Source organism: Hyperolius riggenbachi, chromosome 2 (genome assembly GCF_040937935.1).
Source record: "Hyperolius riggenbachi isolate aHypRig1 chromosome 2, aHypRig1.pri, whole genome shotgun sequence".
NCBI classification, from domain to species: domain Eukaryota; kingdom Metazoa; phylum Chordata; class Amphibia; order Anura; family Hyperoliidae; genus Hyperolius; species Hyperolius riggenbachi.
The window spans coordinates 230,347,085-230,374,847 of NC_090647.1; the positions used below are offsets into that span (position 1 = coordinate 230,347,085).

At 44.7% G+C, this 27,763-nt stretch overlaps 1 long non-coding RNA gene across 2 annotated transcripts in view; it reads right to left on the reverse strand.

Moving 5' to 3' along the window:
* Positions 1-223: 223 nt before the first annotated feature.
* The window catches only part of LOC137544248 (uncharacterized), a 34,192-nt gene continuing 6,652 nt past the window's right edge, over positions 224-27,763 (reverse strand). The window contains exons 3-4 of one of the 2 annotated variants that reach the window (XR_011025796.1): positions 539-578; positions 224-399 (exon numbers count right to left, since the gene is read on the reverse strand). This is a non-coding gene — a long non-coding RNA (uncharacterized lncRNA). Of the gene's footprint in view, positions 400-538; positions 579-14,506; positions 15,014-27,763 lie in introns of those variants that run through there. The other variant, XR_011025795.1, reaches the window with a different exon arrangement.

Sequence of the window (27,763 nt, forward strand, 5' to 3'; positions counted from 1 at the left end):
CTAGGGGTGTATAAACTTCTGGTCCTCAAGTGTTTAAGTCCCCCCCCCCGCATGTGTAAACAATAGGCAGCCAGGAGATTCTCAGAAAGCAGTATTCATAAAGAATTCTATTTGCATTAATGGTTGGTGAAGAATTGAGTGGTGATGTAGCATATTCCGATGTATTCTAATCCTTTACAGATAAATGTTGACTAATGCGTGTTAAAAAATCATAATTCATAAATTGTGTTTGTATCTGTTTAAATGTACAGACAAATAGTAATTGTTTACATCTTCTCTGGCTAGCAAATGCCTTGTACATACACATCTTCACTTCTGGATTTCTGACTTGAGAGATGATGTGTCTCTTTTGCCAGACATAAATTCCATGGGAAAAATGGTGGACAGTGGAAACTTTTCCTGCATAACAAATAAAATAATACATATTGATAGAAACACTGAAAATATTTAATATGCAAAATATATATCAGAATATAGACACTCATGTAATGTATCCTGTCCTGTAGTTCTTGCAAATGAATTGGCTGCACTGACTTACCTTTAAATAGCTTGTAAGTTCCAGACTAGTGAAGCAAAACCTGCACAAGAAGACACAATGCCTTCAGGTCAGATTTGTTATGACAATTGCAACTCCATCACAGGAAAGATAACATTTCCAGCAGAGGGTGGATGAAATTATACACATTGGTTTGACTGCAAATGAAGCCAGTCTTGTAAATTCATGAGAATTATTGCCCAGAAGAAGGAGAACAAAACAATACGTCATCCTCCATAAATGACTGAAATCATCGCATCTACTGACACAGGAATAATCAATCACATGCTAAGTATTAGGTTCTGAGTGAAATAAAATATAGTTTTCTTCCTTTTTGTACCTGCACAGTTTTTAATTATGCCAGTCATTCTTGCATCCCTATTAATATAAATGCTGCATACAGTGGAAATTAGAATTGTAGATAAAAGAAGAGGCTCCAGAAGGAAGCACAGCTAAACATTCCTTGTTTGATGCTTTGCCTTGCTTCTTTTTCCAAACTGCCCACTATCATATTGAACTGCCCTTTTCCCCCAGCAACTTTATAAACTACATTTTTCACACGCTGAAATAAGCCAGATGCATTAATTGCAATATAATTACTCTGAAGGTAGCCAATATACATGAGATCACAATTGAGCAAATTTTCTTTAAAGCAGACCCGAACTCTTGCACAGCACACAATTAAATGCTGTAGAAATGCAGGACACTGAGCTGTGTGCATTTGTTTAGCTACATCAGAGTGTAATTAGCCTTATCAGTAGCTATGAATGAGAGCACCACAGCTCTGCCTGTACAGGAAAAGACTGAGGTTTTAAAGGAATATTGTGGGGGGTTGGGGGGAAATGAGTTGAACTTACCCAGGGCTTCTAATGGTCCCCCGCAGACATCCTGTGCCTGCGCAGCCACTCACCGATGCTCCGGGCCCCGCCTCCAGTTCACTTCTGGAATTTCAGACTTAAAGCTCTGGACAAGGACATCTACCACACTTTAAATCTCTCAGCCGAGCACCTTTTCTGCAGCCCTACTGTGAGAAAACGCGGAAAAGCCGCCGCGTCTGCTGACAGCAAGGCGGCTAATTCCGCGTCCAGCGTGGCGGTTTGCACACAGAGGCATGCATCCGGTACTGGGAGTGAATACGGAAAAGCCGCCGCATGTACTGATAGCGGGGCGGCTGGTTCCGCGTCCAGTGTGGCGGATTGCACGCAGCAGCATGCGGCTGGTGTGGCTGGGTCTGTTAGTTCACACAGATTCAGGAATACGCGCGCGCGTGCTGAGAGGCAGAACTTTTATGATAGCCAAGGGGGGATCAGCTGACCAGGCTGGTCAGCTGACCTCAGAGCTAGTGGCTATTGGTCTATCACTTAGGGGTGGCGCCATAGAGCGCTACTCTATATATAGTTACGGCTGGACACTCACAAGTTGTCTGCCGTTGCAAACACTACGTGGAAGCACTCAGACCTTAGTCAGATCCAACAGTGTGTTTGAACCAGGAGGACCTGGGAATTCACACTGAGCCAGATTACTTGTGTTATCATTCTGTTATTCTTCAGACTAGTTCCAGGGTGTAGAGACCACGGACCTCACACCCAAGACTAGGGAACTTGTGTTATCATTCTGTTATACTTCAGACTAGTTCCAGGGTGTAGAGACCACGGACCTCACACCCAAGACTAGGGAACTTGTGTTATCATTCTGTTATACATCAGACTAGTTCCAGGGTGTAGAGACCACGGACCGAACACCCAAGACTAGGCATTGTTTGATATCTGTTATGACCTATTGCTTTCCTGACTATCCCTCTGCTTTCTGATTCGGTACCACGCATATCTGATATTCCGTTGCCAAACCCTGCCTGCCTTGGATACCGAATTAGCTTTCTGTCTTTGTACTTTGTCTGTCCGTGTGTTGCCGACCTGGCTTGCTCGACCTCGAGAGCTATCTCTCCCCTTTAAGAGATAGTCTCCAGATCAGTCAGTGACATCCACCTTCAGGTGTCACTCACTTACTGGTCCTTCCTACTTTCAGCCTGACTCCTCCCCTGGAGAGTCTCAGGCTGCTGGAAGGTTTCTGTACTCTCTAAGAGCAGTATTGCCCATACTGCCTAGGATCACATGCTCATCAGGTGGTTCACTCAAAGTCATACTGTTACACCAAACACTCACGATATATATATAGGTGTCCAGAGGTTAGTACTATATCTGTACTATTGGTGATTCTGCAGATCATCAATAATCAGGTATATATCTGTATTCTTGGTGATACTGCAGATCACCAATGATCAGATTCTCTCTGTGTGCTGACACCGATCGTTACACCTACATTATGTGTCCCTACCTTTTAGATTGTAAGCCTTTGGCAGGATCTCCCCCATTAGTGTGCTTTTTTGATCTCGCAACCCCACCAATGACACCCTTCCCTTGGACTAACTTAGACTTTAATTGCTGGGTCTCTCTTAAATTACATGATCATGTTACTCATACCCTGTTTGCATGGATAACCTTGTGCTATGTTGTATAACCGTTTTCTACCTCTCCGTCTGTCACCCCTTGTTTACATTGTATGTATCCCTATTTATTGTCCAGCACTGCATAATATTTTTAGCGCTTTATAAATCCAATAAAAAATAAAACAAGATACTCTGTTTCTCATTTAGCAAGTGCAAGCATTATATCTCTAACAAAGCCTAACAAAGCAAAAGCAAATACCATGTCTGCACCCTCCTCCCCCTCCTTTGGCAAATGCAGATATCATGTCCCTAACATTGCAAATGTAGGTACCATGTCCCTCACTTAGCAAATGCATACGTTATGTCCTTAGCATAGCAAATGTAGGTACCATGTCCCTCACTTAGCAATTGCAGACATTATGTCCTTAGCATAGCAAATGCAGGTACCATGTCCTTCACTTGTCAAGTTCAGATATTATCCATCCATACACATACATACCCACTATTTGTGCACAATATTGCAGCCCTCCATCTCCACACACAAAGCACTTATCAAAAGATAATGTCACAAGTGTCTGCCCCTCCCTCCCTCAGTAATCATGTGTACTTATCAAAATACATTTTCCTCACCTCACACACATGAACCCCCCTTCCCCAAGTAGTCAAATTAGCTTCAGCCTGCAACCCCCCTTTCCCAAAATAACAAAATAAGCAGCATAGTGTAAAACGTTCACCCTCCCCCCCCCCCCCCCAAACAATAGTAACATAACATTAATTACATATATTTTATACATGTATACTGATACCACCCCCCTAGCACCTTAATCTCTAGTTGTCTGGCTTGCAGTCACTGCTATTTTATTATTTTTCTCTGCTTCAAACACAATAGGGCAATGATAGCAGAGGGAGTTGTGCGCCCCCTCCTACACTGCACCCTGAGGCTGGAGCCTATCTCGCCTCTGCCTCTGCCTGGCCCTGGCTGGAGCCTATCAGAAGCTTTTGGAGAGGTGTCTGTTGGAGTGCAGTATTCCTCTGTATTCATTGTCTTCTCCAATTCCCATTAGCTATCTTGTGTAGCACAGCAGTGCCGCAGCTTGCTATACTCATCCTGCCTACCCCAGTTGGCCAGCCCCCAAATGCAGGGAGAGCTTTGAAAATTACCTGATCCAAACACTGCATCAGGTCTCCTTTTCCTCTAGGGAATGGCGCTGTATGCCCACATCCCCCTCTAGGTCCCGATTCAGTTCACATGTGACTGGGATCAGGGGGATGATGTCGGCAAACAGCATCGCTCCCTAAAGGAGTAGGAGACCCAATGCTGTGTCTGGATCATTTAATTATCAAAGGCCTTGATCAAAGCACTCCCTGCACTACTTTGCATTTGGGGCCTGGCTGGCTGGCTGGAGAGGCAGAATGAGTACATGGCATTACAACAAAGGTTAAAGGGGACCTGAACTCTTGCACAGAACAAAAGGAAAACATAGAGAAATGCGCCCTGTATGTATTTAGAAAGTTTAGCCTGTTTAATTCCCCCTCATTTGTGTTTAATCCCAAATTGTAATTTGACCTCTCCCCTGTGTCACATGACTGCCATGGCAAAGATGGGAGATAAGCTCATTTGAAAGCACAGGCTGTTAAAAAATATGTCTGCTTCCATGCATCCAACAAGTAGAAACATTTTAAGATTAATTGCAGGATTTGTATCAGCTCTAACACAGAAATGTTTTTCTGTAAAGGTTATTATGCTGTTGTGTATCTTTTAGAGCAGAGAGGACGTTCTGAGTTCAAGTCCGCTTTAAAGAGAACCTGAACTGAAAATAAAAAGTCAAAATAACCATACACAGGTCATACTTACCTCCTGTGTAGTCTACCCCCCGATCTCTTTCTCCTCTCCTGAGTCCCATTTGCCTGCTGTGATCACTGGAATTCTCCATTCTCCATTTTAAAAATGGCCATGACCCCACAACAACTTCCTGGTCAGCACACTGTTAAATTGTAATATCACCCACTTGAGCAATAGAGAAACATGGACATTACCTTGCACATTCAGTTGTAACAGACAGCTGCTGATATATAACTGACAGCAACTGGTATATTTCAGTTCTGACAAAATATTGTCAGAACTGAAAGGGATCACTGTAAGAAGAAAATGGTGAGCTTCTGAGAGGAACTGATATTGAGGTTAGTATGTAATATTCATTTGCAACTGCATCATGTGTTTATTTTAAATTATTTTACTCGCTTCAGGTTTCCTTTAAAGGAACAGCTGGCCTGACTGGGTTGCATTAGTAAGTGTGTGGAAACATTTGGATTAATAACGCGGTAGAGGTGGTCATAATGCCCCCTTGAATTTACAGTTACAGGAATGCTTGCAGCTCTGCACCTAGTAATCATTTCTTAGGAAAATAGGTGTAAGGGTGCGTTCATACTGCATCTGTTATCCATTACTTTATGACTTTGTAGCTAACCATTTTCCTACGATAATAAAACCTCTTTGTGGTATTGGAGTCGATGACTCCACAGAGACAGGCTTTGAACTGACTTTAGGGAATAGAACGGTTCCAAATGCCAATAACTTAATGTAATACCCAGATGACTGGCTTTTTTCTAAATTGTTTAAAGGGACACTCCCCTCTTCTTAATGATATGATGTCCGCCATGAGTCAGCTTGAATTACCATGATGGTGATGATTCCATTTTCAGCCTGCTATCATTTTTGATTCTTTACAGCCATGGCAGCAGTACCTTGTGCGGATTTCTGATTGTTCCCTGTGATGTATAAAACACTCCTTTAACTTACTATTAATGTGCTTTTACAGACAGCATTTCCTTTGTGTTAACCTAAAGACCTGCTTTAAGTAACTACTCGTATCAAGTAAGAATTTGTGATTGCTGAACAAAATGTCTTTCTCTACCAAAAACCCAATCCTCCAGCACTGAATAGTATTTAACGCCACCGGGAATTTCAGTGGCAGCGACGTTATAATATATATGTGTTTCTGTATGCATGGCCGGCCCAGCAATGTCTTTAGGCTCAGTGGATCGTTCAGAAACAGCCTTATCAGTCTGCCGACAGACTGTACACACGCACTACTGTCAGCAGAACGCCCGCCCAGCAGGAGGGTCTGACAGACCCGTCGTTCATTACAGTAGTGCGTGTGTACGCACCTTTAGGTTTGTTGAGATTAACTTGGAGATTTGTTACATCTGGTGTACTGTGCAGAGCTCAGATCAATAACTAGAGAACAGTACTAGGCAAACATTTATTCAAGTTGACATCACTTTGTTGCTTAAATTTATTTATTCTGCTGCTGACCTCTAGTGATGGTCATCTATACACAAATGCATTTAGAGCAAGAAACAATGTGTATGAAATAGTATACAACCTAGGCAAAAATCCCAACTAGTTCGCACAAAGAAAGAAACCTATTTGGCGCCAATAAACATCCTTTGTGTGAACCTCTAGTGATTGTCATGTCTAAAACTTATGGAGAAGCAAGTGATCAGTTTGGTCAGGTGATAGATATGTCAGTCTCTGATTTGCTAGTCATGATCATGTGCTAAAGCAGTATGTGGTTACAGCAAATAAGAGCTTTGCAGATCTGTCAGCTGTTCAAATCACATGCATCTCTATGAATTCTCATAGACACGACCATGACTACTGACCTCCTGTGTCTGATTGGGAACATATAGGGTTTTTATTTTTTTGTTTTACTAATTTTTCTGAATAGTACTAAAATTAGATATAAAAAGGACCTTTCTATTGTTTTTATTGCTAACAGGGCCTAGTTATCAGTCCCCAGACGTGCGGAGGGCGATTAGTTATTCAATGTAAAGGTGTCAGTCAATGCCAACAACTGGTATTCACACATTTACTAAGCATACAATATGCATGTGCTGTTCATGTACATGGTCTGTGATGGCATATGAGAAGTTATCACCAAACGGAATTCCCAAACACTGGAGATATTATCCGTGCTCAGCTCCTGTGTACATGTATATTGCCACTGCAGAGCTATTGCCTCAGACTTTTTGGAACCATTTTTTTCCATTTTTGTTAAAATAAAAATTATAAAAACGATGTGCCTCCTCTCAAAAGCTTATTAGCACCCTTACCCCCCCCCCCCTCCCCATGTAAGTTGGTTATAAGCATGTAATTCAGAACCCATCCCATGCCCCAGCCCAAACCCTGCCCCGAGCAATGCCAGTGCACATGGCGAACAGAATTACAACAATATATTCAACAAAATCAGAGCAGGGAGGCAATGCTATGGACACGGTGCTCATTTCCACCTCAGTGACCAGGCAGTGTAACTGCAGGGGTAGAATTTATACACCCCTTTAATAATAAGGTACCAACCCAGACCAGGCAAATAAATTAAATTAAAAAGGTTATTTTTGAAACCCTTCCTATTCAGAGTAAAAAGAAGAACAAAAAACATTACACCCTTTTCTTCTGTTTACATATATCTTCTCCTTTAAATTTCAGTAAATATTAAACATTTTTTCCAGCCCCCTTCATTGTTCGTCTGTTCTATTTTAATCTTGCTTACAGCATGCTATACAATGTCCATCATCAGCCCATCCAACTAGATTCATTATCAGAAGAAGCTCCAATCACAGGACATTTGGAGCTTCTATGTTGTGACCTAATAGGAATTTGGCAGGTAAATTTAAATAAGCCCACAACAGGAAATTCTGTTTTTTATTTACTGTTGCTGAGCACTCCTGTTGTTCCATTCATATGGGCTATACAAGCATTTATGCTTAGTAGCATTGGATTTCAAATACAGCAGGCATTAGTTGGCATTGCTATAAACAGTTTTTCCAACCAGACTATTCACACCCATCAGAGAAGACTGTGATTGCACTTTCTAATTTAAAAACAGAGTTATACGCAGCTATATCAGTATAATTCCATTATACTTCAACTATGTTTATACATCTATGATCCAAATGCAATTAATGTTCTTGTTAAAGAGACTCTGAAGCGAGAATAAATCTCGCTTCAGAGCTCAAAGTTAGCAGGGGCACGTGTGCCCCTGCTAAACCGCCGCTATCGCGCAGCACAAAGGGGGTCCCTTCACCCCCAAACCCACCCCAGCACGACTTGGTCGTGCATTTGGTCGCTCCTGGAGGCAGGGCTAACGGCTGCAGCCCTGCCTCCAGTCGCGTCTGTCAGCGGCGCATCGCCGCCTCTCCCCCGCCCCTCTCAGTAAAGGAAGACTGAGAGGGGCGGGGGAGAGGCGGAGATACGCGCTGACAGACGTGCGTGGGGCAGGGCTGCAGCGGTTAGCCCTGCCCCAACCAGGAAGCGCTCCCCCGCATTACGGAGGGGGATTTGGGGGTGAAGGGACCACGGTTAAGCCGCGCTATAGCGGCGTTTTAGCAGGGGCACACATGCCCCTGCTAACTCTGAGGTCTGAAGCGAGATTTATTCTCGCTTCAGTCTCTCTTTAACAAAAGCATTTTATGAATATGTTAATATTATACTTATATATTTAGACTGAAGACAGGCAATTTTAAATTCACCCACAGCACCACCCACGTATGTAAACAGAACAGTTATTTCAAAGAAGATTAAGTGAAACTGTTATGTAAAGGACAGCTATCAAAGTTATCTATAATTCTAAATGCCACATATATTTCTAAAAATTATTAGTAAATAATAATACAAAGGCTTTTTTTTAATCTTTTCATTTCTTATGTGAAGATAATAAGACATTTACAGAGAATAGTTTTTACTGTGGGCACTACTATGGAGGACTGTGTCCAGTACATCCAGCATACAGAGACAGTCCTTACTGGCTGTAATACTGTGACTGAAATGTCTTCAGAACGACAGAAAGCAGAGATATAGCTTATTGCAGCTCTGTGTGATTTGGTCTCTGCTGTGTCTCTGCTTCATGCAGTTCTAAAGTAAACAGTAAGAAGATTACAGCCAGGAAGAGCTCATTCTGAATGGTGGGTGTAAGCATCCAAGAAGAGGAATAAAGTAAGGGTCCTTCTCTTTAGATTCTTTCTCTGTAGGTGAAAAATCTCTCAGCTGTTCTCATATGATCTGTGAGAAAGCAGTGTGTGTGAGCAGAAACAAACAGTAAGTAATTCCTGTAATATGTAAATAATGACAGGTAAGTGGAACCTTTCTACATGGTACAGGCCTGCAATTCGTCGCCGACTCGTGAAGCAGGGACCTGATAGACAAGACATTTCCTTCACAAAGGCTGTGATAAGAGACTTCTGAAAATCCTTCCATAGTTACAGGCTAAAAGCTCTATAGATATGTAGGGTTTACAGAATGATGCGCAGAATGCTCCAGGCTGCGGGAACACAACAGGGGGTGCATGCACGGCTGAGCCGCCCTTGCACAGGAGAGCATGGCCGGCCTGATTAATGGGAGGTTTTTTGAGAGAACGGAGCGGTTGGGGAGGACTGTGAGGGACCCCAAGCACCTCATGGGGCTACAGGAAGCCCCAGTTGGCTGATGGTGTAATGGTTAAGGGCTCTGCCTCTGACACAGGAGACCAGGGTTCGAATCTCGGCTCTGCCTGTTCAGTAAGCCAGCACTAATTCAGTAGGAGACCTTTGGCAAGTCTCCCTTACACTGCTACTGCCAATAGAGCGCGCCCTAGTGGCTGCTGCTCTGCTCTGGCGTTTTGAGTCCGCAAGGAGAAAAGCGCAATATAAATGTTATTTGTCTTGTCTTGTCTATAAATTGACCAACACACGCCACCTCAGGTTTCATATAAACACAGCGGAAGGCTAGGACTACCATTATAAATATTAATTTCCCCATACCAAGGCACAGACATGGGCTATGCTGCTACATGACAGTGCTGGACAGCAAGGAGGGTGATTTGGATTTGCCTAGTCCTCACTACAGCCCCTCCTGGTGAAGCTGTAGTGCTACAACAGGTCTTCATGTTGTGGCTCTCAGTCACAGTACAAGTACATTGGACGATACTGCCATGACTGCAGCAGACTTTACCTATTGTGAAGCAGAACTTCATTCAGGATCCAGATTCCACTGATAGAGTATCTGTATATCACAAGTAAAGTGTTGCAGTTGCATCTGCAGGACTATTCCCTGCAAGTGTTTTGCCGTGTATCAGCATGATGGTAGGCATAACAACAGCAACACTTTGGGGTAAATATTAGGTTACGGCATATAAGAGGGGTTCCAGCCCTAGGCTTCCTCATAAAAAGGCAATGGGATATCCAATGAACTTGGAATGTGTTCTTCAAAATCTATTTAATCCAACTTTTCTCTGAATACTCAGCTTGATCTGTAAAATGCAGGAGGAGAACAGAGGCGCCAGCAGGATAAAAGTGGATAAAAAGTTTAAAATTTGCTGGGAGGAAGCGGTGGACTTACCTCCATAAAGCAGACACGAAAGACTGTCTGAATAGTAGTCACATTTATTAATTAGTACCCCAAAACAGTGCAACGCGTTTCGCAGGCCCAGCCCGCTTCATCAGGCAATAAACATGGGGACAAGACAGAATTTCAGCAATAGCCAGTGTAGCGCCTCAGTGACTCTGTGGTAACCCACGTTTGTGAGTATAATTTTCTCACGATAACCTTTACTTCATTTATGCTTAACATACTACACTATATTGGGCTCTCGGTTTCTCTACACTTTGTAAAATGCAGGAGTACCTTTGTACCATGACCCAGAGCCCCATCAAACTGACACAGAAGGAGCATCTGCCTGATAACTCCAAGACAATAATGCTTCTGCAACACTGCCTGCTCTGAATAAGGAACAGGAATGAGCCCCCCCCCCCCATAATGCCACGCTGACAGATCTCTGCAGGGAAGGGCCCGGTCTAGGATAGTTACGCCCCTGAATTTAGAGATGGATTTAGAAAACATTTCCCCACTCGCTACCCTCTTTTTGAAGAAGAAACATAACAAGGGTTAGGCATAGGTCAATTGTGCTTTTGTTATTTATAATAAATTAAGAGGAACTTGAATGAAAATAACATAATGAATAAAATTGCTTATTTTTTTCAATATTCATTTATAAATTATTTAGTCAGTGTTTTCCCATTGTAAAATCTTTCCTCTCCTTGATTTACATTCTAAAATGTATCACTGGTGGTAACATCTTTAGTTCTGCCAGATGATCTGTACAGAAAGCTCGTTACTGAGAGCTCTATGCACAGAGGGGGATATTGCTTGCTTGGCAGTTGGAAAAAGCTGTTATTTCTCACAGTGCAACAATATTCACAGACAGCAAACTGTCAGGATCAGATCATGACATCACGCTGTGGGAGGGGCTTCACCACAATATCAGCACTAAAAACTCCCCTGATGATCTAATCGAGGAAAAATTTGTATTTCCATGGGGAAAGGGGTATCAGCTACTTATTGGGATGAAGTTCAATCCTGTGTTAAAGTTTCTCTTTAGTTCACCAGGGGTGTGATTGCTGAGTCAAAAGAACTAAAAAGAAATACACAGCAAGGGGCCCTTCCCCTATCCCTAACACACACATACCCCAGAGCTTTACTAGCGTTTTGTAACTTATTTGAATCGTGAATATTTTAAGCCACAAATCTTAAGTGTGAACAGGTTTCCAACAATGATATTGGCCTCCTCCGTAGCAATCCATACAGTCCGATTACTGTTCTCAAAGACCTGTGCAATGCAAGAAGGTCAAAGAAAGTTCTCACAACGTAAAGTGTAGCGGCTCATCTCCCCATAGAAAAGAACACATTGCTTGGCCAAGCAAAACAGCATGTCTGCACAGCCATCATACCAAAAGTGCCACTCAAAATGATCTGTAAAAATTATTTTGGGCAACATATTTTCAAGGTCTGTATGTGGCTTTATGTTTCCAATATGTTTTTAAGTAATCCTAAATGTGTGTACAAAATTGTTCAAAACAATCCAAATCTGGAGATGACACAACGCTCTGCCAGATATAGCTCAACAGCTACTTTCAGGTATGCGACCACAAGAAAGTTGGACTAGGAAAGGAATAAGTATAAATTAAGCCTTGGATCTAAAACTTAATAGAATGATTACTTGATTATCAAGGAAGCAACAAATGTTTTTCTTTTCAGCACTCAATGCCAGTAATTTTGTTAATTCTCAGTCAGTTCATATTTCCTGAAGCACAACAGCATTACAGTACTGCATGAAAGGCTTGAAACAAATAAACAAAATACAGCTAATTTTAATTATTCAGCCCTTCTCCTCTCAAAACTAGATCACGCTGAGGCATGTTTTATTTATGAGACCAGCTCTGGTGTTTCATTTGATATGCCTGTCAGCAGTCGACCAATCGAGTATGCCAATCATTTGTCCTCTATGTTTGTCATTTAGCAGCACATTCCATTTGTATTTGTTTCCATGTAAATCTTTCTCAGCATCTATGAATTTTCTGCTGTGATAGTGTTAAGGGAACTGCTGCTGACACAGAAGACCAGGGTTCAGATGTAGGCTCTTCCTGTTAAGCCAACCCCTATTCAGTAAGGAGACCTCGAGCAAGACTCCCTAACACTGCTACTGCCTATACAGCGCACCCTTGTGGCTGCAGCTATGAAGCTTTGAGTCCGCCAGGAGAAAAGTGCTATGTACAGTCATGGCCAAAATTGTTGGCACTCCAGAACATTTTCCAGAAAATCGTGTATTTCTAACAGAAAGTATTGCAGTAACATGTTTTGCTATCTACATGTTTATTTCCTTTGTGTGTATTGGAACAAAACAAAAAAGGGAGGAAAAAAGCAAATTAGACAAAATGACACACAAAACTCCAAATATGGGCTGAACAAAATTATTGGCACCCTTTCAAAATTTTGGATGAAGAAGATTGTTTCAAGCATGTGATGCTCCTTTAAACTCACCTGGGGCAAGTAATAGGTGTGGGCAATTTAAAAACCACACCCGTTCACTTAGTGTTTGCATTGTGTGTCTGAGTGTGCCACAATAAGCATGGACAACACAAAGAGGAGAAGAGGACTGTCTGAGGACTTGAGAACCAAAATTGTGGGAGAATATCAACAATCTCAAGATTACAAGTTCCATCTCCAGAGATCTAAATTTGCCTTTGTCCACAGTGTGCAATATTATCAAGAACCTATGGCACTGTAGCTAATCTCCCCGGGTGTGGATGGAAGAGAAACATTGATGAAAGGTTGCAACGCAGGGTAGTTTGGATGGTGGATAAGCATCCCCAAACAAGTTCCAAAGAAATTCAAGCTGTCCTGCAGGCTCAAGGAGCATCAGTGTCAGTGCAAATTATCCATCCACATTTCAATGAAATTAAAACGCTATGGCAGGAGACCCAGGAAAACCCCACTGCTGACACAGAGACATAAAAAAGCAAGACTACAGTTTGCCAAAATTGAGTACTTGAGTAAGCCAACATCCTTCTGTGAAAACGTCTTGTGGACAGATGAGACCAAGGTAGTTTTTTTTTTTTGGTAAAGCACCTCATTACAGAATTTACCGAAAGTGGAATGAGGCCTACAAAGAAAAGAACACAATGCCTCCATTAAAATATGGTGGAGATTCCATGATGTTTTGGGGTTTGCTGCCTCTGGCACTGGGTGCCTTGAATGTGTGCAAGGCATCATGAAATCTGAGGATTACCAAAGGATTTCAGGTTGCACTGTAGAGCCCAGTGTCAGAAAGCTGGGTTTGAGTCTGAGATCTTGGGTCTTCCAGCAGGACAATGACCCCATATTTAACTGGCAAGTCCAGGCCCAGCTATTGAGTCTAGATAGAAAGCAAAGCACCTTGTATGCAGTGAAACACAGATCCATGAAAGAGCATCCAAGAACACAGAGAGGATGAATTCCTGGAAATCTTAGAACCATCACTGATTCCATTCGCTGATCACAAAGTCACTACTCTGGTGAGTGAAGCATAGATCATCTATGCTTCGTCTGTATGCTTCACCCACCGGCATAGTAACTTTATAATCCTTGAGCAAGATCATTGAGAATTCTATAACCTTCTACACTGCCTACAAGGTGCTTTGCTTTCTATCTAGACTCAATAGCAGGGAGCTAGATATGGGGACTTTAGCCCCAGTTACTTATGTGGTTGTATACTGGCACAGTGTTTTTACTCTGTGTTGTAACTTGTACTGTCATTTGTATGTTATTATATTCATATTTATGGTAAACTAATTAGAGTTTGATATTCTCATGCACCAATTTCATGGGCCAATTTTGTTGCTATTTTATTCTCTATTTCAAACACTAGCACCCCATATCCTCCCAACAGAAATATGTCACCTATACTGAACCCTTATCCACAGGCTGACTGACAGCATTCTGGGATGTAATTATAACGTTTAATTTTACTGTACTAAAGGGAAGCTCCTAGCTATAAGGAGTAAAGCCTCCCTGTCTTTTCTAGTTAACCCTTACAGCCAATAAATGATCAGTCTGCAGAAAAATTCTCTTTTGGTCAGTGAACAATTCAATAATTTTGATAACATCATTCATTGCTTAGAAGTTCCAGTAAATACTGTATTTAATTGTCTTTAATATTCGATTTGTGCTACACTTAAAGAATATTTAATGGAATGTAATTACTGTATATTCTGGAGTGTAAGAATACTTTTTAACCCTTGAAAATCTTCTGAAAATTCAGAGGTCGTCTTATACGCCTGGTGTCATTGATGCCTGGTGATACGCCCTATCCTGTTACCGCCTCTTAGACCTCGCTGCTGAGGACTGTAGTAAAGTGGCACATGCACACGTGTGAGATCCGAGAGGCAGAGCAAGAGGTAAATACAAAACAAGGCTGAGCCAGAAGGGTGAGAGTCTACAACTGTGCACCGATCCAGTCCTCTTATTGGTCACAGTGTGTTCCAAGTCCATTCAGTGTTTTTTTCAGTCCTGTTCCATTTGTGCAGTTGTATCTCATGTCAATGGTCACAGATCTTGTTAGTGGTCTAAGGCTGGTCATACACTGTCTAATTGGCATGGCTATTTTTTATGAGATCAACTGAATCTACCAACAGATGCTGGGATGTCCGGTAGATGAATTTCAGGTTTGGAAACCCAGGTACTAGTAAGAAAAGGAGACAAAAAGAGCACCAGGATTGCCAATAGTGTAGTATTTCTAGGAAATGGAAAATGTAAAGAAATAACAACTACTCATAAACATCGGTTGCTATAGGCTACAACAATTTTGGACATGTGGAGAAAGACCATCTCCGTGCAGTTATGGTGACTCAGTTGGGTCAATGTGGGTCACGCTCCAGAACAAACAAAGGATCACTGGATGTAGTCGTAGGGGTAACCGCTTAGACAGGGGAAGAGACAATTCAAGATGAGAGGAGGCACCCCAGTTGTGATACAATATGTAGTGAGTGGAGGGAAGTAATTTTTTGGTGTTCTTAAACGGAGATACATAGCTCAGACACTGTCTCATATTGACCTAAGGAAGTGGGCAAGTCATGTGAAACGCGTTGTCTTTTTATTGGTGTCTAACAATGAAAATCAGGAGATGGTGGGACTCATGGCAGATTACGGGTTCACAATAGAATTGGAATAGCATCTGCCAAGTACGTACCTGCGGACCTCGTTGCGTAATTCACGTCATTTTTGAGCGACACTCCTTCCCTGGAAGCTGGGTCGGCGCCCTGCACGTTACTGCTTCACAGTTAGCCAATCCCAGTCCGCCTTGCAGGCGGAGCTGAATTGACTCTGAGTATTTAGCCTACCTGTCAGTCATGATTAGAACACACCCTGAGGAAGCGCGCATGCGCGAAACCGGTCGGTGGGCGGAGCTTGAGGACCAGCAATCCGAGCAATACAAAGTGTGCTGGGAAGCCATAACGCGGAAGTGTCCGCGTGGAAAAGATCCTTGCATACGGAGGACATGTGCACAACTAGCGGGTTGGCATCCCGCAGACATCCATCTAACAGGCTGCTCAGTGACATCCAGATTGGACATCGCATTGCTGTTGACACAAGGAGAGGATTACACGGGCAGTATATGGAACTGTGAGTAAATGAAACACGGACTAACTGCACTGCATGGCTATGAAGGCTATCATTGGCCTCAATTCACTAAGATCATGCTGGAGATAATAAGGCAAGAGAAAACTTACCTCCACCAGTGAGAGAGTTATCTTAACTCTTCATTCCTTAAGTTACCTCCTCTGTAGTTAATTTACCTCCTCTGTAGTTAATTTACCTCCTCTGTAGTTATTTTCACATGCAGTTAATTAACAGCCTGTCTTTAACTCTGGAGTTATTTTAAGGATTGAAGAGTTAACTTAAAGACAGAAGAGTTAACTTTAGGTTTGCCTGAGGTAAAATGTTTCCTGAATATTACATGCCTTATCACCACGGTAACAACTCTAGAAGAGTTATTAAAGACAGGAGATAATCTTAGTGAATTGAGGCCATTGTCTGTTCACATAAAGCTTCCTATGGACATTTGCAGTAACAGTTGTTTTCCGCCGCTGCTTGCTTTCCTAACTGCTAATCCCTGCCTCTACTACCCTTTGCTGTGCATATGCCTGATGAATTGGTGAGTCTGCGAGTGGGACTTGCCCTGCTGTCCGGAGATTGGTCACAGCATGAGACAGGAACCTCCTGCTATACTCTAAGCCGACCTGTTCTGAACTGTTTGCTTGTGCAATAGTGAACTGTCCTCCATTCTCTTAACCTGCTGGGCGGTCTGGACGAGCTCAGCTCGTCCAGTACCGCCGGAGCCTGCCGCTCAGGCCCTGCTGGGCCGATTTGGCTCAAATAAAAAGCAGCACACGCAGCCGGCACTTTGCCAGCCGCGTGTGCTGCCTGATCGCCGCCGCTCTGCGGCGATCCGCCGCAAGCAGCGGCGAAAGAGGGTCCCCCAGCCGCCTGAGCCCAGCGTAGCCGGAACAAAAAGTTCCGGCCAGCGCTAAGGGCTGGATCGGAGGCGGCTGACGTCAGGACGTCGGCTGACGTCGATGACGTCACTCCGCTCGTCGCTATGGCGACGATGTAAGCAAAACAAGGAAGGCCGCTCATTGCGGCCTTCCTTGTTTATTCTGGGCGCCGGAGGCGATCGGAAGAACGCCTCCGGAGCGCCCTCTAGTGGGCTTTCATGCAGCCAACTTTCAGTTGGCTGCATGAAATAGTTTTTTTTTTATTAAAAAAAAACCCTCCCGCAGCCTGCCTGGCGATCTTAATAGAACGCCAGGCAGGTTAATAGGATCTCCATATTCATGTGCAAGGCGCACATTAGGAAAAGGCCCTCGCTCCTTGGACTTTTGGGTTTTATTGGTGGGTGGGTTTTCTGTGACATGTCTGACATCCAGTTCTCACATCTTTTACCAAATTTGATAATTTAATAAAGTGAAGATTTTTGTACCATTTATATAACTCTTGAGTTTTGGTTATATCTCGCTTTGCACATCCCCCTTTTTACCTAAAATCAGGAGATAAGGCTGTTCCTAATACTTACCTTCACTCACTACATATTGGCCTCAATATGGCTTCTGAAAGGCCACTCGGTAAAATAACAAACAGGAGGAGAAATACCGCATTCGGTATTTCTGATTTTTTTTTAAGTATTCTTAAAGCTTTTTCCTAGTGAGGGTATTTTCTGCACAAAAATGTGCGGTGAGGGAGGGGCGAGGGGGATGCCTTCCTCAGCTCACTGATCCTCCGGGCTGATGGGCAGAAGGCATCCGGGCTGAGTGCAGGGGCTGCGCTGTCACATCCACGCACCACCAGCTATGACCAGTAGCCTGCCTCCACCATTCCCCTCCATGCTATGCTCTCTCCTATCAGGACGATCAGCAAGGAGCACGGAGGTCAGTCAGAAGCACACAGTGAGGATGGGTGTAACGAGACACCACAGGCAGGAGACTGCTTTCCAGCAGCCATGCCTTCACCCTGCAGAGATCCCCAGCCCCCAGCGCAGGCTCATCAGCCAGGAATAACACATGACAAGGAAACTCTCACCCTCCTTCCATCTCACACTAGCCAGCCACAATACCGCATGGCTAAAATGAAGTTAAGTGTTTTTGAATGCCCTGATGTTTCAGAATTGACATTTACTGACTTTTAAGGAGGATTTTACCTCACAAGTCAGTAATTTACCTCACTGCTCGGTAACATCACTTTTCAATGCAGTAACAGCCTATCAGAATTAGATGTTTGAAAAAATCAATGGTATTTTTCCATTACCGAATGCGGTAATGCTTTCAGGATTGAGCCCATTGTATCACAACTGGGGTGCCTCCTCCCAACTTACATTGCACTACCAACAGATGGTTTACTAAAGCAAATGTGCAGTGAAGCTTAACTGAGAAAATGTGAAACACCCATTCATGAGCTTAGGGAAAAGAAAACAGAATGTTTGCTGCCCATAACAGCATGTTTATAATGATCCCAATGAAATTTGGTAAATTACGTGGTTCTGAAAGATATGTTGATCACACACTAGCTTGACTTGGCTGACTATGACAATGATCTGACTATGTATGAGCTGAGGTAATATACTGAGCATAATTTACTTTATTCTTCCATAGCCTGGAGTTTTTAAATCACATAAATTAATCTGAAAACGAAACCACTATTCTTACAAAAACGTTGTGAAGTACAGTATAAATTGGTCCATGTTCAGTGTGATCTGAGACAACTAGCCTTTTAAGGCACGTTTACAGAAAGTCAATAATCCCACGTTAAGAATATCTATTATGTAAATGTCACTAGTATGCTTAATTAGGCATCATTAGACATGGTCTACTACATTCTTACAGCTTAACACTTGAGAATAATACTTTGTCAGAACATCAACTTTGTGTGTTTAATCATTGTCATGTTAAGCTCCCTGCTGATCCGTCTGCATTACAGGCTGGATATGTATGATCTACAGTATACATCTTATAAAAGGGAGAAGTAACACAACTAGTCTCATTTTAATACAGGGAAAATGTAAATAATCTTCTGATGATGCCTCCGCGGAATTCACTTTATGATCTACTATTATTTTGTCCTACCGCCTACCAATGCCATCTGGGAGCATATATTGAAACCATTTGCTGATTCTACATTCAGTATAAATACTGATGGGATCGAGGCAGCAGGTAAACTCATTCTCTACATGGCACAGATTGATTTCCCGGCAAGTTGTCTTGAAAGGAAGAGAACTTGTTTATATAATTTTTCCAAATCAGCTTTAGGAACTGAGTCATCTCCAGATTTACAGAAAATCAAAGTAATATTGCCCAACGGTACTGAGTTTATTAAACATTGCTACTAGGTTCCAAGAGATGCTCTCCTGGGTCATATCAGATATCTAATTATGGAATTCCCTTGCTTATCAGAAGACAGATTGGGATTGGTTGCAAGACAACAACGGTGGTTCAACTCTTGGCTCACAGCTGATACTAGACAGATGGTGTCAGGAATATATTGAGGTGCTGATGATATTAGGAAATACAGGAACATATCTCTGTCATTTTCTGTCTGTTATATCTCACATGTGTATTCTGCTTTGAAGGGATGGTTATCTGGCTGTACTACATTTGCATTGAATCTCTCTGGAAGCAGGGGGCTGGGACATTAGCATACAGTTCCTCTGGACAGCCAGAAAACAGGTAATTAGGAAACACTTAATCAGACAGTTGCTTTGAAGCAGATCACACAGGACATCCTGCTGCAATGTGAAAGCCTTAATCAATTGTCACCTGTAACCTGGGGAGATTGGAGGTTAACAAAGTCTTTTGTTGTATAGGACACTGTTCACATGTGGATGTCAGATCTCTGGGAAATCAAATTATGTCTGAGGATGTTATTAAATCTAGCTTCCCCCCGTCCACACAGGCTTACAGCCTCCAGGCGTATTTCATAGTATAAAACCGCAGCTAGGATAGCCACAACTTGTAGTTCTTGGAGGTAGCTCACACGGCTAGAACTGACCTGGTTCCTGACCAGAAGTGCGTACCGCCCGCAACAACACCAGATCGATACGCTGGTACGTTTATTTCCCGTTTATTTTGGTAAGCAAAATCGCTTTGTGTGTTATCTTTGTACATTTTATCTTGTAACTATTTTTACTTTGTTTTTTTTGTAATCTTTTTGTATATATTCAGTTCTGCACTGTTCTATGTTTTTTCTGGAATATTAAATTATTATTTAATAAGTTTGACTTCTGCCGTACTAAACTAACACTCATAGCCTAGAAGAGACTGAAGTGTAACCGTGTATAAGTTCATGCCTAATTGTACGCCTGAGCAACACTACCGTAGGAAATTGTAATTGCATTGTGTGTGGGGCGTTTGTCATACGTTGGCCTAAGCGCGCAGCTGACCCAACGTACGAACAACGCCAGTGCGAGTAGCTAACAGTATCGTTCGGAACGACTGTTAGTGGGTCTTTGCTTCACGACAGTGTAAGATTGCAACTGTGTGTGTGTGTGGGTGCGTGGCGTTATCGTATTTGGCCTAAGCGCAAAGCTGACCCAAATACGAAAACGCGGAGTGCGCGCTGAGGACTCGACAGCAGAGTGGAAGTGTCTAGCAACGCTAGTGGTGGCAGTGAGAGGTGTTTTGAGGGGTTCCAGCCTTGTTTGTAGCTTAAATAAGGCTGTTCCCCGCTTAATCTGGTCAAACCCGCAGTCGGGAACCGTATACGCAGGCGTGCCGCGGGCCGGTTCTTGACATAATTGGCTGGCAGTGGTGGCATCGTTTAGTACATTAGTACGCAGTTTAGCTCGCTATTCTGAGTACTAAAGGCTGGAAGCTTGCTAGAAGCAACTAGCCTACAGAAGTCTACTCAGTGCAGAATCTATATACGTTTTTTTTTTGTTCAAAGATACACACTTGGTGTTTGCTTTCCCTCCCCCCCTTTTTTTTTTTTCTTTTTATTTTGTGCAACACGATGGCTCAGAAAGCATCCAGCTATGCAAGGCAAAACAAAGAGATACTACTCAACCTGTGTGAGCACAAAGGCATCGAGACGGTGAGCGGCCAGACTAAGGAGCAGTTAGTTCGTGCGCTCGAGGAGCATGATGAGGCAGAACGAGCCCGTGCTTCAACGTCAGCAGGTGCAGCTCACGACACGCCAGAGGAGGAATCGCTCCCGCCACAGGATGCGAGTGGAGACGATGTCCTGGATGATCCACCTAACACGGAGATGACATCTCTGGAAGCCGACCTACAGCTACTAGGTTCGGCTGAGCCCGAACTGCGCCTAAAGCTGATTCTGGAACATCGGCAAGCAGAGAGGGAAATACGACAAGCAGAGAGGGAACAAGCTGCCCAGCGACTCCAGGCCGAGAGGGACAGACTCCGGGCAGAGGAGGGAAGAGCTGAACGGCAACACCAGCTGGAGCTGGCTAAACTTCAGCAGCAGAACCGGTCTGCTGGACCCGCAGACCGCGAAGGTGAGCGAGTCCACAGAATCCCCCTGGATAAGTTCCCCGCTATGGACAAGGACTCTGACATAGACACTTTCCTACAGGGGTTTGAAAGGACTTGTCGGCAGTATGGGGTGCCCCGTGAGCAGTGGGCAAGATACCTCACACCAGGGCTGAGAGGCAAGGCCCTGGAGGCGTTTGTGAGTCTCCCCCAGGAGGAAGAAACAGACTTTGAGGCAATTAAGAAAGCCATTATTGCGCGATACCACCTCACGCCAGAAGTGTATCGCAAACGTTTCAGGACAGTGCAGCGAGGTCCTAATGACAGCTACCTGGATCATGCTTGCAACCTGCGCACTGCCTTCCAGCAGTGGGTAAAAGGACTGTCAGTGGAAACTTTAGATGCCCTGCAGGAACTGATGATAAAAGACCAGTTCCTCCACACCTGTCCTGTTGAGGTCCGGCTGTTTGTGCTGGATCGAGAACCAAAGACAGTGGATGAGGCTGCGGAAATGGCCGATTCCTACACCGCCCATAGAGCACCTGAGTCCCGGAGGACTACTACGCCCAGCTGGAGAGGAGAACAGATTGCTAAACCTGTTTCACCCAGCACCCAGAGGAGGCAAGCACCGCTGTCTCCTGGATTCAAGCAACCTGACACTCGGAAATGCTTTGTATGTGACAGGGTGGGTCATATCAGCACGACTTGCCCAGAGAGGAAGAGGGAGGCCCCAAAATCCAGTGAGGCCTCAAACCCCAGTGAAGTCCCAACGGCTTTGTGTGCTACCAGGAATGCTACTGGCTATGCAGAGAATCTGCAGCTTGTCACGGTTGGGGGTACAGTTGCCACTGGGCTGAGAGACACTGGAGCAGAAGTGACTCTCATACATCCCCAGCTTGTGAACCCAGAGCAGTACATACCTGGGAAAATGATTGCTGTCAGAGGAATTGGGGGTGTCACCCCAGCCATACCCACCGCCTTGGTCCACCTGGATTGGGGGGCCGGCAGTGGACTGAAAGAAGTTGGGGTAACTGACAAAATCCCCACCAACGTTTTGCTGGGTACTGACCTGGGACGGTTAGTAGCCCGGTATGAGCCTAATCCAACCCCCGTGGAGCCTGCATCCCCAGCAGAAGTTCAGGACTCTTGCAAGGTACTATTTGATAACGCAGTGCAAGTGGGGAGTGCTGGTGAGGCCCCAGGGGCTATGGACTGTGTGCTAGGAGCCAGCCCTAGTGATTCTCCAGTGCCTAGGCCTGGAGTGGGACATGTTGATATGGAGAATGCAGAAACTGATGATGTCATTCATGACACACGGACTATCGAGGTGATCGATGCAGGAACTGTTGAGGCTACTTGTAAAGTGCTGAGTAGCAATGTGTGTAATGATACAGATAATGTGGATGTTTTATGTGATGTTCTAAATGTCAATATGTATAAGACGGATAATGTTGATATCATATGTGTTGTGCTACATAATGATGCTTGTCCTGTGGACACTCCGTCGGCTGCAGGAGTGACCAGCAATGGTCGCTGGGCTGCAGCAGATGGATTGCCCACTGAAGGGGCAGACGGCACCAGGCCGGGTCTTCACCCTTCCGATGTTTTTAAGACCAAAGGTGATGTGGTTTATGATACGTGTAATGTGGACGCTCCCTCAGCTGCGGTGGTAACCCGCAGCGCTAGTGGGTCTACAGCACAGGGACTGTCCACCGAAGTGGCAAATGTTGCTGGGTCAGCCACATCCAATCCGGAACCTGGCCCGGAGGGCCCAGGAGCCTCTCCGTCTGCAGCCTTCCTGGAATGTGTGACAGGCAGCACTGAGCTCTCTGGGGCTGTTCGATTTGACAGCAGCCTGGAAGAGCTCAGGGGGCTAGCCAGCAGGTCACCAGCTGGGAGGGGCGGGCTGAGAGGGTCCTGGGGAGTTATTCCCTCTGAGCTGTCCGAAGTGGAGGAGGCAGACCGGCAGATAATCGTTCCCCAAAGGGACCGAGAGATAGCTCCTGCCACTATAGAGGAAGTGCGTGTAGCGACGGTTGGAACCCTTCCCCAGCTGCAGCACTGTCTCTATGGTCGCAAATTCACGGTTGTCACTGACTCGCATTCCCCTGGTTGGTTACGTCAGGTTGCCAAGGGCAACGACACATTGCAGCAACCTGACCAACTTTTCCATTCCTGTAGCTTGGAGCTAAGGAGTTACCCCCCCAGGCCCGGCCGTCAGTGTCGGCTTTGGCAGGACGATTCGTTAGAATCATCTGCCGGCGCCGTCTGGAAGAGGGGGCGTGTCAGGAATATATTGAGGTGCTGATGATATTAGGAAATACAGGAACATATCTCTGTCATTTTCTGTCTGCTATATCTCACATGTGTATTCTGCTTTGAAGGGATGGTTATCTGGCTGTACTACATTTGCATTGAATCTCTCTGGAAGCAGGGGGCTGGGACATTAGCATACAGTTCCTCTGGACAGCCAGAAAACAGGTAATTAGGAAACACTTAATCAGACAGTTGCTTTGAAGCAGATCACACAGGACATCCTGCTGCAATGTGAAAGCCTTAATCAATTGTCACCTGTAACCTGGGGAGATTGGAGGTTAACAAAGTCTTTTGTTGTATAGGACACTGTTCACATGTGGATGTCAGATCTCTGGGAAATCAAATTATGTCTGAGGATGTTATTAAATCTAGCTTCCCCCCGTCCACACAGGCTTACAGCCTCCAGGCGTATTTCATAGTATAAAACCGCAGCTAGGATAGCCACAACTTGTAGTTCTTGGAGGTAGCTCACACGGCTAGAACTAACCTGGTTCCTGACCAGAAGTGCGTACCGCCCGCAACAACACCAGATCGATACGCTGGTACGTTTATTTCCCGTTTATTTTGGTAAGCAAAATCGCTTTGTGTGTTATCTTTGTACATTTTATCTTGTAACTATTTTTACTTTGTTTTTTTTGTAATCTTTTTGTATATATTCAGTTCTGCACTGTTCTATGTTTTTTCTGGAATATTAAATTATTATTTAATAAGTTTGACTTCTGCCGTACTAAACTAACACTCATAGCCTAGAAGAGACTGAAGTGTAACCGTGTATAAGTTCATGCCTAATTGTACGCTTGAGCAACACTACCGTAGGAAATTGTAATTGCATTGTGTGTGGGGCGTTTGTCATACGTTGGCCTAAGCGCGCAGCTGACCCAACGTACGAACAACGCCAGTGCGAGTAGCTAACAGTATCGTTCGGAACGACTGTTAGTGGGTCTTTGCTTCACGACAGTGTAAGATTGCAACTGTGTGTGTGTGTGGGTGCGTGGCGTTCCCGTATTTGGCCTAAGCGCAAAGCTGACCCAAATACGAAAACGCGGAGTGCGCGCTGAGGACTCGACAGCAGAGTGGAAGTGTCTAGCAACGCTAGTGGTGGCAGTGAGAGGTGTTTTGAGGGGTTCCAGCCTTGTTTGTAGCTTAAATAAGGCTGTTCCCCGCTTAATCTGGTCAAACCCGCAGTCGGGAACCGTATACGCAGGCGTGCCGCGGGCCGGTTCTTGACAGATGGCAATGATGAGTACAGTCATAAATAAATTCTAACACCTGAACAAGCCAGGACTGGATACAGGCCTTAATGGAAACATAACAGGAGTAACTGTAAATATTGACCAACTGTTAGTAAATATTACATTAAAAAACCCTTTCCCCCATGCTGCAGCTGCTGGAATGTAAATATTTACACCCTTTCCTCTCCTCTCCCCTCCCCTCCCCTCCATGCTGCCTCCTCTAACACACCTCGGCGGCGAGCAGGAGATCGGAACCAGCCAGACCGGCGCATAGCAGCTGCATGGTGGAACTTAAGTGCTGGACGTGACCGATGATGTCACTTTCTGCATTTAAATTCACCGCACGGCTGCTATGCGCTGGTCTGGCTGGTTCCGATCTCCTGCTTGCCGCTGATCTGAGGTGTGTTAAGAGGCGGCAGCACTGAGGAGAATGAGGGGAAGGCAGGGCGTGCACATATTTACATTCCAGCAGCAGCCGCAGCATGAGGGAAAGGGATTATCTGCGGCCAATCTGACTGCAATATGTGGGGAAATCTGCGGCCAATCTGACTGCAATATGTGGGGAAATCTGCGGCCAATCTGATTGCATTTTGTGGTGAAATGTGCGGCCAATCTGACTGCATTTTGTAGTGAAATCTGCGGCCAATCTGACTGCATTTTGTGGGGAAATCTGCGGCCAATCTGATTGCATTTTGTGGGGAAATCTGCGGCCAATCTGACTGCATTTTGTGGGGAAATCTGCGGGGAAATCTGCGGCCAATCTAATTGCATTTTGTGGGGTAATCTGCGGCCAATCTGACTGCATTTTGTGGGGAAATCTGTGGCCAAGATGACTGCATTTTGTGGAGAATCTGCTGCCAATCTGGTTGCACTTTGTGTTAAAATCTGCTATCACTCTAATTGCATTTTGTGGGGATACTGCTGCTAGATTTTTTTTTTCCTTTGGTGGGATGGGGGTGTATTTGGGGAGGTCTGCCGGCCCTCCACCATGTGGTCTGGAAAAAAAAGGTCCTCCATGCCCGCGAAGTTGGACAGCACTGCTCTAATGGACCTGGTAGTTTTTGAGAAAATAGATTTTGGAAATTATGTGTAATTGTGCAAAAATACAAATGGATTACACAAAATCAAATTTATAAATTATAATTACATGCGGCCGTGATTGCAAACTTTTATGTGTAATTTTGCATAATAATAACTAGCAGATTATGATCATCACTATGTATTAACCTCCTCAGCGGTATGGATGAATATATCCGTCCATCACCGCCGGAGGTCGCCGCTCAGGCCCTGCTGGGCCGATTTGCATGAAATAAAAAGCAGCACACGCAGCCGGCACTTTGCCAGCCGCGTGTGCTGCCTGATCGCCGCCGCTCTGTGGCGATCCGCCGCGAGCAGCAGCGAAAGAGGGTCCCCCCCAGCCGCCCGAGCCCTGCGCAGCCGGAACAAAAGTTACGGCCAGCGCTAAGGGCTGGATCGGAGGCGGCTGACGTCAGGACGTCGGCTGACGTCCATGACGTCACTCCGCTCGTCGCTATGGCGACGATGTAAGCAAAACAAGGAAGGCTGCTCATTGCGGCCTTCCTTGTTTATTCTGGTCGGTCAGAATGACGCTTCCGGAGCGCCCTTTAGTGGGCTTACATGCAGCCAACTTTCAGTTGGCTGCATGAAACAGTTTTTTTTTAATTAAAAAAAAAACCCTCCCGCAGCCGCCCTGGCGATCTTAATAGAACGCCAGGGAGGTTAAAGAGACTCTATAATATAAAAAAAAACCTTATGGGGGATACTTAACTCGGGAGGGGGAAGCCTCAGGGCCCCAATGAGGCTTCCCCCTCCCGTGTAGGTTCAGGGAATCCAGCACTGGCTCCCCCAAAACCTCACCCAATCCTCCCCCGACAAGCTTCACAAGCAGGGGTGAGCCTGGGGTGCCTGGCACCTGGGTGCAAGATTTTCTCTGGCGCCTATGGGAGTGGTTAAATTAACCGCGCCCAACCACATAACCACACCCATGTCCTGCCTAATCACACCCACACCTTCCACCTCTTTACACATGCATGTGATACCCCATTCCTACCCCTCTTCCATGGGCTTGCTCCTGGCTGGCTTTGGCTTCCTGCGAGTCTGCTAGTCTCTGGACTGACTCAGGCTGAGAGGCTCTGCTAGTGCGACGCAGTCACACACTGCATATTTATGGCTGCCTGCGGCCACCCTACTCTCGCTGGCTGATGTTGGCTCCTCCCCCCTGCCAAGCCCAAGGTGGGCTGCCTGTATCTTTCCCGTTGCGCCACGCAGCCTGCCAGTGTTGCCAATCTTTCACGTTATTTTTTACTGACAAATACCTAAAAATTTACTGATAAAAGATTTTTACTGACAAAACTTCCCCACTAAATGCACATAAGAGACAGCTTTTCCCCATGTAAATGCACATAACAAGAGACAGCTTTTCCCCATGTAAATGCACATAACAAGAGACAGCTTTTCCCCATGTAAATGCACATAACAAGAGACAGTTTTTCCCCATGTAAATGCACATAACAAGAGACCGCTTTTCACCAGTAAATGCACATAACAAGAGACCGCTTTTCACCAGTAAATGCACATAACAAGAGACCGCTTTTCACCAGTAAATGCACATAACAAGAGACTGCTTTTCACCAGCAAATGCACGTAACAAGAGACAGCTTTTCACCAGCAAATGCACATAATAAGAGACAGATTTTCACCAGCAAATGCACATAATATGAGACAGATTTTAACCAGCAAATGCACATAATAAGAGACAGATTTTCACCAGCAAATGCACATAAAAAGAGACAGATTTTCACCAGTAAATGCACATAATGACAAACAGCCAGTGTCCCCAGAATATATAGCCAGGGATATATGTGCCCAGTATATGTAGGCAGGGGT